Source organism: Vombatus ursinus, unplaced genomic scaffold (assembly GCF_900497805.2).
Source record: "Vombatus ursinus unplaced genomic scaffold, bare-nosed wombat genome assembly UNPS02014932.1, whole genome shotgun sequence".
NCBI lineage: Eukaryota > Metazoa > Chordata > Mammalia > Diprotodontia > Vombatidae > Vombatus > Vombatus ursinus.
In genome coordinates, this window is record NW_020954710.1 from 11562969 (window position 1) to 11578080 (window position 15112).

Sequence of the window (15112 nt, forward strand, 5' to 3'; positions counted from 1 at the left end):
GATAATAATAGCACCCACCTCTCAGGGTTGTCACGAGGAGCAAATGGGATATTTGCAAAGCACTTTGCAAACCTTAAAACACTCTATAAATGCCAGCTATCATTAGTTATTATTATTATTGTTATTGAACTTGAAAAATGAAAACTAAAACTATACACAGGCAGGGTAGGATTATTGTTGTGGTTAGTTAAGCCATGAGAAATCCAAAGCCTAGCTTTTGGAAAGGGCAATGACTGAACCTATCGTCAATCACCAATCCACCCTTAGGTTGAGAAATATGAATGGTCCCAAGATGCTGACTCACCTTGGGGGACCTTCCACTAATGAGGCAGCCCAGAAAGGAGGTGAGAAGAGGTGACCTTCAAAAACTAGATCTGAATAGTACTTGGTAAGATTTGTCATTTCGTACTAGTGATACTCAGAATATGATGACAGAGGTCTCCTGGGACACGATTACTCATTAATGGCCGCTCATCTTTGGAAATAGGACCAGGCTATGTGACCTTGCCAGGATATAGAATTGACAGTGATATTCAGAGTAAAATGAGGCTCCTGGTCATTTCTTGGAACATCTCTTCATATTCAGGAGGCAGTTTCTTTGGTATTTGGTTTCAGCTATTCCCCCTTCAAGTCCTGCCGCTGATAGGCTGATTGGAAAGGGGTAGCCCTGCTCATTCATGACATGTGTGGTTTCCAGGTAGCCAGATTCCCTATCATCTCAAGAGTGGAACAGCATATTTTTGGGAAGGAAAGTGTTTTCTAAACATTAAAGCATTGCATGCACATGAGTTATTGCTGTTGCTGTTATTATTATCATCAGCATCAGATATCTTTAGCTACAACTGTGGGGAGACTACGCAGGCCAAAAAGGAGGTCATGTACTATCTTTAAAGATTTAGCCCCCCACCCCATCTTCTTGGGAAGAAAAAACAATTTCAATAAAAACACCAGAGTTGATGTGTGAGGACTACCCCTCCTCCTTCTCCCTTCTCCTCCTCAGTTCAATTTCATTATTCTTTGGAAATCCATCTTTGGCCTGGAAAATAATCTAATGCTATTGTATTAAGAGCTGGCCTATCCCTGTTGACCAGAAATCTTTCTTAATTGGCTCCTGGACTTTGCTAATACAAAGCTCATAGATGCTTTGGCTGACCCCCCCCCCCAAAAAAAAACCACACCTCCCATTAAATTCTGCTCTGTGTCATTTTAGCATCAAATGTATTTTGTAGTATCTGAATCCTTGAAAATTGGTAAGCCCCTCAAGGCCTAAATGGGGACTCTATTAACCAGAATATTTGACCTGAACTCATTGGTGTTTGTGGTATTCTGTGGCTCATGGCCAGACACCAGACATCAGCAGAAGAACACACAAGTGCTCCATTGAATCCCTGATCTTCCCAACGATAATTCATACCTCTCAGTATGTCCTCTAATAAGTTCATCTCAGAAAGCCAGGCCTCGGGGCCTTCCTTGCCTCCTCCAGACATTGTGAGGATTATCAGTGGGGCACAAAGGCTATTAACTGAGGAAGGGGGCACAAAATATTGGAAGGATATTATTATTATTATTATTGTTGTTTTTTTAGGCAATTGGGGTTAAGTGACTTGCCCAGGGTCATACAGCTATTACGTGACAAGTGTTTGGTCTGAGGCCGGATCTGAACTCAAGTCCTCCTGACTTCAGGGCCGGTGTTCTATCCACTGCACCATCTAGCTGCACCCCCCCTTTTTTTTGATAGGCAGTGGGATTAACTGACTTGCCCAGAGCCACACAGCTAGTAAGTGTTATGTGTCTGAGGCCGGATTTGAACTCAGGTCCTCCTGATTCCAGGGCCACCTAGCTGCCCCTGGAAGGATATTATTGTTAAAAAGATGGGCCTTTGTTTTATGGTCATTAAGGGCCCTGGGTAATTTTCCAAAGGCAATTGAACCTATAATCAGGAAGACTTGGGTTCAAATTCTACCTCTGACATATTAGGTAGATGACCTTGGGCAAGTTATTTAACCTAGACTGTAAATTGTACTGCAGGTGCCAACCTGCATTGGGAGAGGGAGTTTCCTGCTTGGTAATTTATTCTACCAATGAAGTTGTTGATCCTGTAAAAAAACCCAGCCCAATGTGTGTGGTGGGCATGAAAAGGCTACATCACACCACTAACCGAGATCAGCAGATGTATGATTAGAAGAAAAGGAGAGCCAAGGTTAAGATAAACAATGAACTGCCCATATGCACCACTGATATTCAGGCAACATCATTAGAGCCAGGGGAAAACCTGAGTTCTTTGGGTGGGAACCCACGGAAAATCTTTCACGCACGAGACAACAGACACAAGAGACAAGATGAGAAGGCATGGGGAGGCTGCCTTCTGCTGCTATTGCTTGAAGGAGGGTCCACATGAAGGAGATCACAGATTCATCAAATTATCCATTAAAAACACCCTTTTCTCCTAACCCTGTGAGATTCCTGAGGTCTATGGACTAGCAGCCTAGGCCTCAATTGAGAATCTGTGGCATGTGTGGATATCCAGAAGGAAAGCTTGGGAGGGGGAAGGGAAAGCACAAAGGCACTGACGTATGGGTCCTTTGAGGATTCTGACAGAATATTCTTATCTTTAATTCAAATGGTAAAAACTCCCCATCCAATAGCAGCACATCGTCTTCAGGACGGATTAAGTGGTGCTCAGCACTGGTGTTTTAAATAGATGGTCCAACTGGTTCAGGGAGAAGGATCAGCGGTATAATAGTTTTGAATGTGTGTATGTATGTGTGTGTGTGTGTGTGTGTGTGTGTGTGAGACAGACAGACAGAGAAAGAGACAGAGAGTCAGACAGAGACAGAGACACACAGAGAGAGAGACAGAGTCAGAGAGAGAAAGAGAGAGAGAGAGAAGGATGGGGAGAAGGGGGGAGGAAAGGGAAGGGAATGCATGTGCCTGCATGCGTGTGTTTGTCTAAATCTTAAAAACCGAAACCACTACCGCAAGTCCAGAAGAAATAATCAATGTTAAATCCATGGATAGTGCCTTTAGCATTAAATCCCCTTAATCCAGCAGAACAAACTATGTAATCCTGCTAATTTCCCACAAACCAGCTTCTAATTCTATCATAGTCATTCAGGAAATTTCAAAACAATTTTAACCAAAGGGAGCATCTGGTTCCGTCTCTTGCTTCTCTCCTCTGTGAGAACAAAGGGCAAACAGCAGCAACCCACCACTGTCTTTTCACCTTGAAATGAAGATGACCCAAACTTGGGTAGGTTCCAATTCCATTGCATGCCATTCCACAAGTGTTCATGAAGCATCTACTGTATGCCAGACACTGTACCAGATGTTGGAGATATAAAGAAACATGAAACCATCCATGCCCTCAAAGAACTTACATTCTACTAGGTGGGGAAACATATACATGGAAAAGCAAAGACAAAATACTTACAAAGTATCTACAAAGTAATTTCAGGTAGATGGGAGAGAATCGACCATTGGAGAGCACTGACCACTGGGGAGGCACTGACCACTGGCGGGGCACTGACCATTGAGGGGCATTGACCATTGGAGAACACTAACCATTGGGGGACACTGACCATTATGGGCATTGACCATTGGAGAGCACTGACCATTGGAGGGCACTGACTCTCTTTTCCTCCTTAATCAGAGATACACTGAACCTTTCTTTGGACAGTATTCTAAGCTGCCATGGGACCACCACAGTAACAACAACATAACACTTCTCATTTATATTTCCCTAAGATCGAATGTAAGGTCCCTGAGGGCAGGGGCCGATTGACTTTTTTCTTTTGCCTTCACAGAACCTCACCCAGTACCTATTATAAAGGAGACACAATAAATCTCTGTTGGCACTGCAATCCAACAAGCATCTGCTAAAGCTCTCCCTTACTCTCTGATCTAGCCAAAGCAACAACAATGATAATAGCTAGCACTTATACAGCACAAATATTATCTCATTTGATCTTCACAACACTTTTGAAAAGCAGGTGCTATTATTACCCCCATTTTACAGATGAGGAAAATGCGGCAGTCAGCAATTAAATGATTTGCGCAAGGTCACACGAATAGCGTCTGAGGTTGGATGTAAATTCAGGTCTTCCCGACTCCCCGCCCAGAGCTGTGTGCACCATGGAGCCCCCTAGCTTTATGTCCATGCCAGGAATGCTTTCTCTCCTCGCTTTGGGGTCTTAGAACCCTAGCCAATGACCTGTATTTACCATAGCCATGTTATATATGTTATACTTACTTTTATGTGTACATGTTGCTTCCTCTGATAGAAGCTTCTTGTGGTCAGGGACCTTTTCACCTTTGTTTCTAAGTCCCCGGACCACCGCACACAGTGCCCGGCACATAGTAGGAGTTTGATAAATGCTTGCTGATTGATTTCTGAAGAACTATTCCTGATTCTAATTGCTGAGAAGCACCACACACAGCAGGTACTCAACAGAGCTCTTTGCTGCTCATGCCGCTGAGGGTCCTGAGAAGCGTGTGGCACAAGAAGACTGGGGAGTGTGGGACCCAGGTAGGTGCTTAATAAGTGCTTATTGATTGACTCACTGATTCCCTCTTGTCTCTGTCCCATCATGATCCCGGGAACTGATTTTTGAGCCAAACTGGGCCATGATTAAAATCCCAATTAAAAAAAAAAATCACGTAGGTCGGCATATTCTAAACCCACACAACACGGCTTCTGAAGGGCTCCCTAGTTGAGAACTGACTGTAGAAACCTGCCCATCCTTCCCCCACCCCCACCCCTGCAATATAATGAATGGCAGAACTTGGGTGAAGTTATCACAGAAATGTTCCACAGAGGGAAAATCCTCAGTTTAATACGTCTTTCTTTTTCTTTAGCTCTTCCCTGAGCATCTTGAGGGAAGGCAGGCATAATGAAGTGACATCAGCAGAGAACTGAATCCTGGGGAGACCTGGGCAGAGCCAAAAAATAGGGCTGTGTGACTTTTGTGTTAGAGGAAGCTAAGGGCTGACAGACCCTCTGCACTCTGGATGGCCTCGAGGGCATGATTTTTCAGTGAATTAAGTATTAATCGGTCACCTATATTATATAAGTTTAAAGGAACCGTTCAATACATATTTGGGAGCCTAGATTTGGAGCTGGAAGGGACCAAGTAGGTCATTAAGTATCATCCTTTCTTTTTACAGATAAGGAAACTGAGGCACAGAAAGGTTCTAAGACTTGCTCTAGGCATGGACTATTAAATACTTGAGGTGGGATTCAAATGCAGGGCTTCTGGGCTCCAAGCCCGGTGCTCTAGCTATTACACCGAGCTGCCTACTACTGGCTAGAGCACCGGGCTTGGAATCAGGAAGACTCTTCCTACCTCAGACACTTATTATCTGTGTGACCCTGGGCAAATCACTTTACCCTGTGAGCCTCAGTTTCCTCATCTGTAAAACAAGCTTGACAAGGAAATGGCAAACCAATTCCACAACAGCACTGTATGCTGCAAATGTAAACACAAATCAAGTTCTCAAGGACCTTACATCCCAGTGGCAAAATGCACAGGACATGCACACAGGGAAGCAAATACAAAAATGTAAAAAGTCAATTCATAGATTTTTTTTTGAGAGGGAGAAGCACTAACAAATGGGGGGATCAGGAAAGGTCTCATGCTGGGGGTGGTATTGAGGGGGAATAAGCATTTATTAAGCTCCTACTATATGCTAGGCACTGTGCTAAGGGCTTTACAAATATTATCTCATTTAACAATAATAGCTAATGTTTATATAGTGCCTACTATGTGCCAGGCACCATGCTAAGGGCTGCATATTTATTATTTCATTTACCTTCCCAACAACAACTCTGAGGTAGGTGCTATTATTATGCCCATTTTACAACTGAGGTAATTAAAGCAGTCAGGAGTTAAATTACTTGCCCAAGGTCACATAGCTTGCTAAGTGTCTGAAGCTGGGTTTTAACTCAGGGGTCTTTCTGACTTTAGGCCCAGAGCTTTGGCCACTGTGCCCATCAACTCACTGCCTCAGGCTGCCTCTTGATCTGAGACTGGAAGGAAGCTAGGGGTTTAAGAGGCAAATGTGAGGAGAGACAGCATTCCAAGAATGGGGGACAGCATTGTGCTGTGCAAAGGAATGAAGACAAGAGATGGTTGGTTGTGTGTGAAGAACACAATAGGGTCAGTTAGGCTGGATTGTTGAGTGCATAAAGGGGGATGATATATAATACAGCAGGAAAGGTAGGTTAGAAGCATATTATGAAGAGCTCTAAATGCTAAACAGTATTCTATCTCAGAAGCCAGAAGGAGCCATTGAAGTTTCTTGAGCAGTGAACTGATGTGGATAGATCTCAATCAATCAACAAACATTTATTAAGCACCTACTATGTGCCAGGCACTGTGATCAAGGTAGCGATGTGGAGGGTGGATTGAGATGCTTCTGTATTTGAAGGGCTGAGGGGAAGAGAATGAGGGAGAGAGCAAAGAAAACTGGGAGGGTGGGAGAGGTTGGGAGGAGCCCAGCTTTCATAACAGAAGACAATACTGTTTGCTGATGGCAGTTTTCCTTGGCAGACTTTCTGGCATCAGCAGGACTTAATGCTTTGACAGTTTCCAGTGGTTAATTATTTGCTTTGTCTCAGCCGCACTCCCTCAGCTGTATCCCAGAGGCTCCTGAGCACACACACAAAATAAGAAGGCTGCCAGAGAGATTAGGATTCTTCTTCTGTGTCCTCACAAGCCATCAGGCCCGTCCCTAACCTCGTGGGCCGGCAGCAGGGGCCCTTCTCTTCCCTGGGAAATCAACTGCTCCTAACATCCGGAGCGGATGAAAGCAATTCCAAGGCCTGGGCACCATCTGCAGCCTCAGGCTGCCTTGCTCCCTCTGCTGGGATCCTCAGATGGCAGCAAAAATAACCTGCAGCTTCTATTTCTCTCTGTGAAAGCGGCAGACTTAGGCTACCCACCCAAGCTATCCAGCAGGGCCGCCGTTCAGAGAGGAACGGGAGGGTGGGCTCCCCTTAGGAAGGATTCCGCTAAAACAGATGTTCTTGGCCTCGTTTGTGGGTCACACGCCCCTTTCGTGGTCTGGGGAAGCCTATGGACCCCATCTCAGAATCATGCTTTTAAATGCATAAAATAAAATGCAAAGGATTGCAAAGGAAACCAATTACATTGAAATACAGTTATCCAAATAAAAACAAACAAAAATCCGAGGTCACAGACCCCTAGCTTAAGAAGCTCTGCTCTCAAATCTCAGCATTACAGAAGTCTCGGGCTGGGTGTTCCTAGGTACATGGGTGCGGGCGTGTTGGCAGTGGGCAGCTAGCCCCAGGTCTTCGAGCTCCTACACCTCACAGAGTTGGGGTCTGCTATCATTGTCTCCCTGGGTTGCCTCCTTATTCCCAGGTGAAAAGCTGAAATTGTCCCCACAAAGGCTGTAATGCTGTCTTCACTACAGTGGGTGTGCCCCAGGGATGTCCCAAAAGGTTCCTGCCCAGAAGCATCGTCATGGATTTGTGTTGCAATTCTGGCTCTGCTGGGAAGTGACTGTGTGCTCCTAGGAGAATGAATGAAGCATCTATTAAGCACTTACTGTGTGCAAAGCACAGTGCTATGTACTTGGGATACAAATAGTAAAGTAAGATGGTCCCTGTTCTAACGGGGAGGGGGTTGTTGTTGTTCGTCCTTTGTTCCTGAAGAGGACCACGACATCAGGAAGATGATGCCATGACTTCCAAGTGAATTGGACTGAAGTCAGGCAAAGTCACCAGCCTCACTCTCTCCTCTGGAGCCATCTGGGTCCAGTGGCCAGATATAGATCAGGACAATTGGAGATGGCCCCCTAATGGGGGGAATCGCTAATTTAAGAGAAGAGACATCTCCCTGCTCTGGACCTTGGCTTCCCCATCTGCAAAATGAGGGGGCTGGGCTAAGTGATTTCTAAGGTTACTTCTAGCTCAGAAGCCTATGAGACATGTGCTCTTAACTCGAGAGAAACAACGTGGCAGCAGCAGCAACCAAAGGGCAGGGTGAATGTGGCTATCACTTCTGGGACAAAGGGAAGCAGTTAGAAGAAGGGAGGGGAGAGAACAAGCGTTTATTAAGCACCTACTATGTTCCAGGTACTACGCTAAATGCTTTAAAAATATCTCATTTAATTTCACAACAACCTGAGGAGGTAAGGGCTGTTATTATCCCAGCTGAGGAAACTGAGGTTAAGTGACTTGCCCAGGGTCACACAGCTAGTAAGTATATGAGGCTGGATTTGAATTTAGGTCTTCTTGAGTCCAGGCCTGAAGCTCTATCGACTACCTCTGATGGGAATATTAACAGCTAGCATTTACATAGAACTTTAAGGTTTGTAAATATTAAGGTTTATATTATATTATAATTAAATATTAAGGTTTATAAATATTAAGCTTTATAAATATCACCTCACTTTATCCTCACAACAAGCCTAGGAGTTGGTGCTATTATCATCCCCATTTTTCAGATGAGGAAATTGAGGCAGATGGCATTTCACTCAGGGTCATACAGCTCGTAAGTGTCTGAGGCAGCATTTGAACTCAGGTCTTCCTGACTCCTAGTCCAGCCCTCTATCCATTGCACCAACATGCTGGCAGTGGAATAAATTCCATTTTATTTAATCACTGCAGCCCAAACTCCAAATGGGAAATATGTCACTTCTTTAGGAGAGAGTAATTCATCGAGTCTCCTGGTGTAGGTTATGGGGAAACAGTACAAAGTTAGGAGGCTCCTGGTAGCAAGAGGGTCTAGATGTGTTCACGTGTCAGAACCTATTTGTTTCAGGCTCTCATCCCCTCTAATATGGACGACTGCAATCCTGTTCTTACTGATCTCTTTTCAGTTCAACTGAGATGCCAGATTAAACTGTGCTTTAGCACAGTTCCTAACCACGACACTCCCCTCCTCAGAGACCTTTGCTGGCTCCCTTCTGCCTGCAGGACACAGGCCAGATCCCTCATCCCAGCATTCGCTGGCCTCTGTGCTCTGCTGGCAACGGGCCCTTCCAGACTTTGTTCCCTCTGGTCCCTCTAATGAACCTTCTCCAGTCAAACTGGACCAGTCACCATTTCCAAACATGCCAGCATGGTACAAGAGAAAAGAAGTCAAGTCAGAGTCCCCGGCTTCTTTGTTTTTGCCACTGGCTTGCTGACCGTGAGCAAGTCAATGAATTGCTCTGGGCCTCAGTTTCCTCATCTGTAAAACAAGGGGGTTGGACTAGATGGTGTCCAGGCCCGGCGCTCTATGCACTACGGCGCCCCCTAGTGCCCAATTCTCTTGTAGTAATTACCTACTGGTATCTCTGTTCCCCACACCACTCTCCTTTCCCCACATGCCTCCTTCATAGAGTTGCACATCTGATCATCTGGAGGCACAGATCTGGCTATCAAAAAACTTCAGGGACTCCCTGTGACCTCAAGGAGCAAACAGAAATGTCTCCATATGCATTCCAGGTCCCTCACAGCCTGGCTCAGACCTTCCTTCCAGCCTGACTTCCCACACTCTTTATTCTGCCAAGTTGGATGAATTTGTCCCTATTCCCACCTCCAGCACCACCTGAAGCAGGCCAACTTCACTGTGTGTAACCTCGTTAGAATGGAAGTTGTTGGAGGGCAGGGGCTATTTCTCTTTTTGTCCTCTCAGTGCATAGCACAGGGATTGGCTCACAGGGGAGAGAGGTCAGACCTACAACTTCAAGGATAGAGGAAACGTCCTCACCCTTCTCTACGACTTGGAATCTTGGAGAATCTATCTATCCAAAGCCTTCAAGGCTCAGCTCGGGTGGCCACCTCCTCTGGGAAGCCACTCTAGATCCCCCAATCAGAAAATATTCCCTTCATTCTCGGATGTTCTTTGAATTCTTTGAGTCGGGATCTCCCCTTTGTACTCCCATCATGCCCTGCCTTATCTTACCTTCCCCAGGTGCTTGTCTCCTTCACCCTCCCTTCTGCCCCCTGTAGAATAGAAGGTCCTGAAGGGCACAGATGACGTCACTTTGTTGTGTTTCCACAGCACCTTACACATAGCAGGCACGCAGTAAATGTTTGTGGGACTGAATGTCTAATTATGCCCCTCTGTCCCCAAATAGCCCGCGAATGCTTTGGAATGTTTCATGTTCACTTGTGGCTTATTACCACTAGGATCAAATATAAACTCATCTGTTTGGCATTCAAGGCTCCAGCTACCTCTCTGACCACATTGTGTGTTCACATACTCTATGGTCCTACTAATCTGGCCTTTTTGCTGTTCCACAAGTAGGATACCATCGCCCAGCTCCAAGCCTTTGCCCTGATTGGTCAAATATCATGTCTGGGATGTATTGTCTCCTTTCCTCTCTTTGGAATACTTCATTTCCTTCCAAGCTCAGCTCAAGATTTACCTTCTACTGAGGCCTCCCCAGATCCCTATAGTTGCTAGCCCCTCATCCAAGAGTCTTGTGTGTGTGTGTGTGTATGTATACATGCACACACACACATATGTATGTATATATACACACATACATATATACATGTAGGCACATATCTAGTATACACATGTGCAGACATATAATATATACATACATATACATACACACATACATATACTTTCACATATATGCACTATACTATATACTTTCAAGCAAGTGAAAGTTTATATACAAAAAAGTATGCATGTATATATAACATATGTATGTATTTATATGTATGCATATATACATACATACATATCTACATAATAGTGCCTCGGATAGAATGCCAGGCCTAGAGTCAGGAAGACTCTTTTTCCTGAGTTCAAGTCTGGCATTATACACTTACTAGCTGTGTGACCCTGGGCAAGTCACTTCACCCTGCTTGCTTCAGTTTCCTCATCTGTAAAATGAGCCAGAGAAGGAAATGGCAAACCAGTTCGTTATCTTTGCTGAGAAAACCTTAAAAGAGGTCATGAAGAGTCATATATGACTGAAAAACTACAGAACAACAACAGTGGTGAAATGGATAGGTGGCTGTCCTTGGAGTCAGAAGACTCCTGGTTCAAGCACCGCCTCTGACACATACTAGTTATGTGGCCCTGGCCAAATTATTCAACCACTTAGTTCTCTGGGAAACTCTAAGACTACAAATCTCAGGGAAGGTGACAATCTGCACAGATAGAAGGGGTCTACTCATTGGGGAGTGCCCTATGCCAGTGAAATCACAGGTCTAATTCCTTCCTCTGTCGGTCTGTCTCCCTTCCTCCTGCTTGTCTTCCATCTGTATGCATATATATAGTGTATAAATGCATGTATGTGTATATGCACATGCACATACAAATGTAAAATCATAGAATGGAAGGACCTTAGAGGTCACTGAATCTAAACTGCTCATTTTATAGGTGAGGGACCTGAGGTGCAGAGACAGAGTAGGTGACTTGCCCAGGGTCACACAGCTAGTAAGTATCTGAAGCAAGATCTGAACTCAGATCTTCTTGACTCCAAACCCAAACTATTATGCTCTAATCCCTCCTGTGCTGTCTCACCAGTTAAAAGGTAAACTCTATGAGAGTAGCAGCTGTTCCACTGGTCTCTGTATTGGGGATAGGGATGAAGCCTATGGTTCCACTGATAGAGGAAACTCCTAGATGGGGAAACTTCCTGTCCTGATGCAGACTGCAACCTTCTCTGCAATTTAACATCCTTTAAAGTTGCCTAGAGCTCTCAGAGGTTAGTGGTGAGACTCGATGCCAGGTCATTCTTGATGTGAGGTTGGCTTTCCTTATACTATACCATTCTGCCTCTGGTACATAGTAGGTGCTTAATAAATGCTTGATTGGTCCTTGTACAGTATCATTCTTTGTATACATTGGAAGTTCAATATGTTCAGGCAGGGAATAGAGTATTTTAACATCAAATATACTTGTTGGTAAATGGTTCCTACGTATGTCCTATTTGCACTACCAATTTTAGTTATTAGTATATAATAAAACATGTTTATCATTGAGTGTACATGAACTACTTGGACACCTTCCCAGAAAGGCCACAATTACTATGTGGGATGATCTAGGCACAGTCCTCCACTATCCCCATCTCTCAGAATCCCTGCTTTTCTACAAGGCTCAGATCAGGGGCTCTTTCCTCCAGAATTATTATATTCAATAACAACTTACATTTATAGGGTGCCTTAAACTTTACAAATTGGTCTCCACATGTACATACATAATCACATGTGTGTATGCTCATTTGATCCTCATATGAGTGGCTCCATGCCACCATTATCCCAATGTTAGATATGAGGAAACAACCTCAGAAAAGTCTGGTGACTTGCTCATCTATGGTCCCACAACTACCAAGAGTCTGGCCCAGGATTGGATCTCAGATCTTCTGGACTTCAGGTCTAGCACTCCAGTCATTTTGCCATGCTGATTCCTGCCCCTCTCCTCACTCTGTCATGCTGCCATTTTAAGATAAGTGAACATAGTAGGCATTTAAGAATTGTTTGTTGAGTTGGGTTATTTGTCAAATGTCTCAATGCCCTTATTTACTTCCTTGAGGACAAAGAGTATTTCATATTCATCCACATACTCCCCATATGGGCAAATCCTTACATGTAGTGGGCATTCAACACATAGCTGGTTCTTGACCAAATGAATGAATGAATGAATGACTTAGAGGTGTCCAATGCCATGTGGGTTCTTGGTGAGTCCCAAGAAGTGAGCAACTAAGAGACTGAAGGCTAGATATAAAATACTGTGATACTGATCATGTAATTTGGCATTGATCTGCAGCTAATGCATTCAAGCACTTCCTGAAAGGGGCTTTCTCACTTCAGGATGAGTCTGGTCCTGTGCCTCAAAGAGAAGAAAGCCTTTTCCCAAATGCTCAATGGTCAATTTTTAAATGAGTTTCAGTCAAAGGCAGAAAAAGTAGATGGTTGATTTTGATCAACAACTTATTTCCAGGCTATTATCTTGCCTCCGTTGTTATTTGCTGTTGTTAAAATGAAATTGCTTGTTCCTGCTGAGATTAATCAGTGGAGAGGCCGTCCCCAATTAAAATTTCAGCTCTGTGGCCATGGAAATGTCACTAATCAGAATGCCACTGAAATGGAATTGCTGGGGTTAGATACTAAGGATCTCTGTTTCTAATCTCAGGTCTGCAAGCGGGGGGAGACTCACAGTTTTGGCAGTACCCCAAGCTGAGAGCCTCATTGCTTGGGGCACTGCCCCTCCCCCTGCCCACCACCCCTTTATACTTTACTTTTCTTTTTCCCTCTCTTCTCTTTCCTTCTTTTCCTCCTTGTTTCTTCTTTCCATTCCTTTCTTTTTCCTTCTTTCCTTCTTTTTTCTCCTTCCTTCCTTTTGAAACTGGGATGAATGGAGGCAAATTGGCCAAACTACAGGAACACCAGTTTCTTGACAAAATAAACTCAGGCAGGCTGTCCAACAAAGCATCAGATCAGAAATCTCTCATTAGGAAGAGGCCCAGGAACATGTCTGTGACACACTGTTCAGAATGTGTTTTAAAGTACAGCTCAGCCTGTTCCTGAAGAAGGATTTTGCATATCCTTCCCTTCCCTTCATCAATAAGTAAAGCATCTAGGTCAGGGCTGAATACAAAATTGTTTGCACAGAGCAGTGCCTTCTTTTATTGCTGGAGAAGAAAATCTAAGGAAATCCTCCCCAGAAAAGGGTTTTTTTTTCAGTGCAGTTTATCAAATATCACTGAAGGTTCTACCATATGAGAGGTACTGTGCTGAGTGCTGGGCATAGAAAGACAAAAATGAAACGGTCCTGCTCTCAAGGAGCTTATGTTCTACTGGGGTTGGGGCATAACATAGAATCTCAGAACTGGAGAGGACCTTAGTGGCCATGCCATTAAGCCATAGTGGAATAAGACTGCCCTCTTCAACATAGTGACAGGTGGTCATATGACTTCTGCTATCTGCTGAGGGAGATCTGCCTACTATCTCCAGAGGCAGCTCATTCCATTTCTGGAGGGTGCTAACTGTTAGGAAGTTTCCCCTTATATTGAGTCTAGATTTGCCCACGTGTAACTTCTCCCCTTGCTCTTATAGTCCTCAACTCTTTGGGGCCCGCAGAACAAGTCTCTTCCCTTTTCCACATGACAGCCCTTCAAATACCTGGGGACTTTGATCATTTTAACCTCCCCCAAGTCTTCTCTTCTCAGGATGTGGGTAAACTGAGGAAGGACAGAGAAACAGCAACTGGAGGGTGCAGGGGCTGCTTTGGGGATGAGATAGTCCCTCAGTTGACCTTGATAGATAGAAAGGGGGATCCTAAATCATGTAAGTGAGCAGAGAGCGCATTCCGGGGCTCAAGGGACGCACTTTGCAGATGTACCCAAGAATACTCGGATCTAGCCAGTATGACTAGAATGTATATGGCATGAAAGGGAATAATGTAATTAAAGGGTAGAAAGGTAAATTGGAGTTAGACTGTGGAAAGTCCTAGATGCCAGGCTTAGAGGCAACAGGGAGCCATGGAAGGTTTTTGAGCAGGGGAGTAACACAGGGCTTTAGCAAGATTATTTTGTCAGCTTTGAGGATGGATTGGAATCTTCCATTTGTCAGGTGCACGGTTGGTTTCCAGGACTAGGGAGGTCACACGTTGGATGAGCTAAAGCAAAGTGGATTTGGGGGCAGAGTTTGAGGAGTTAAAATCTGTCTCTGCCATTCACTAGCTGTGAGGCCTTGGGCAAGTCACTCAACTTCTCTGAAGCGTTAGTTACCTCAAGTGTAAAATGTGGAGATTTGGACTAAACGACCTGGAAGGACCCTTCCAACTCGGAATCTATGATCCATTGAAATAGCTCTTACCACTAGTCAGCAAGAGTAACGGTGACAACGAGGATACCGAGGAGCTGTACTTGCTCAGGCTTTAGCCAAACCTATTCTGAAGACCAGGGCTACAACCGCAACTTGCCAGCTGGCTCTGCCCCACACCAAAGCTCTGGGCTCAGAGGTCCTTCTGGGGCCATCAGATGGTGACCTCCTAAAGTGATCTCTCTGTCTCTCTCTGCCTCTGTCTCTCTGTCTGTCTCTCTCCGCTTCTGTCTCTCTCTGCCTCTGTCTCTCTCTGCTTCTGTCTCTCTCTGCTTCTGTCTCTCTGTCTCTCTCCGCTTCTGTCTCTCTGTCTCT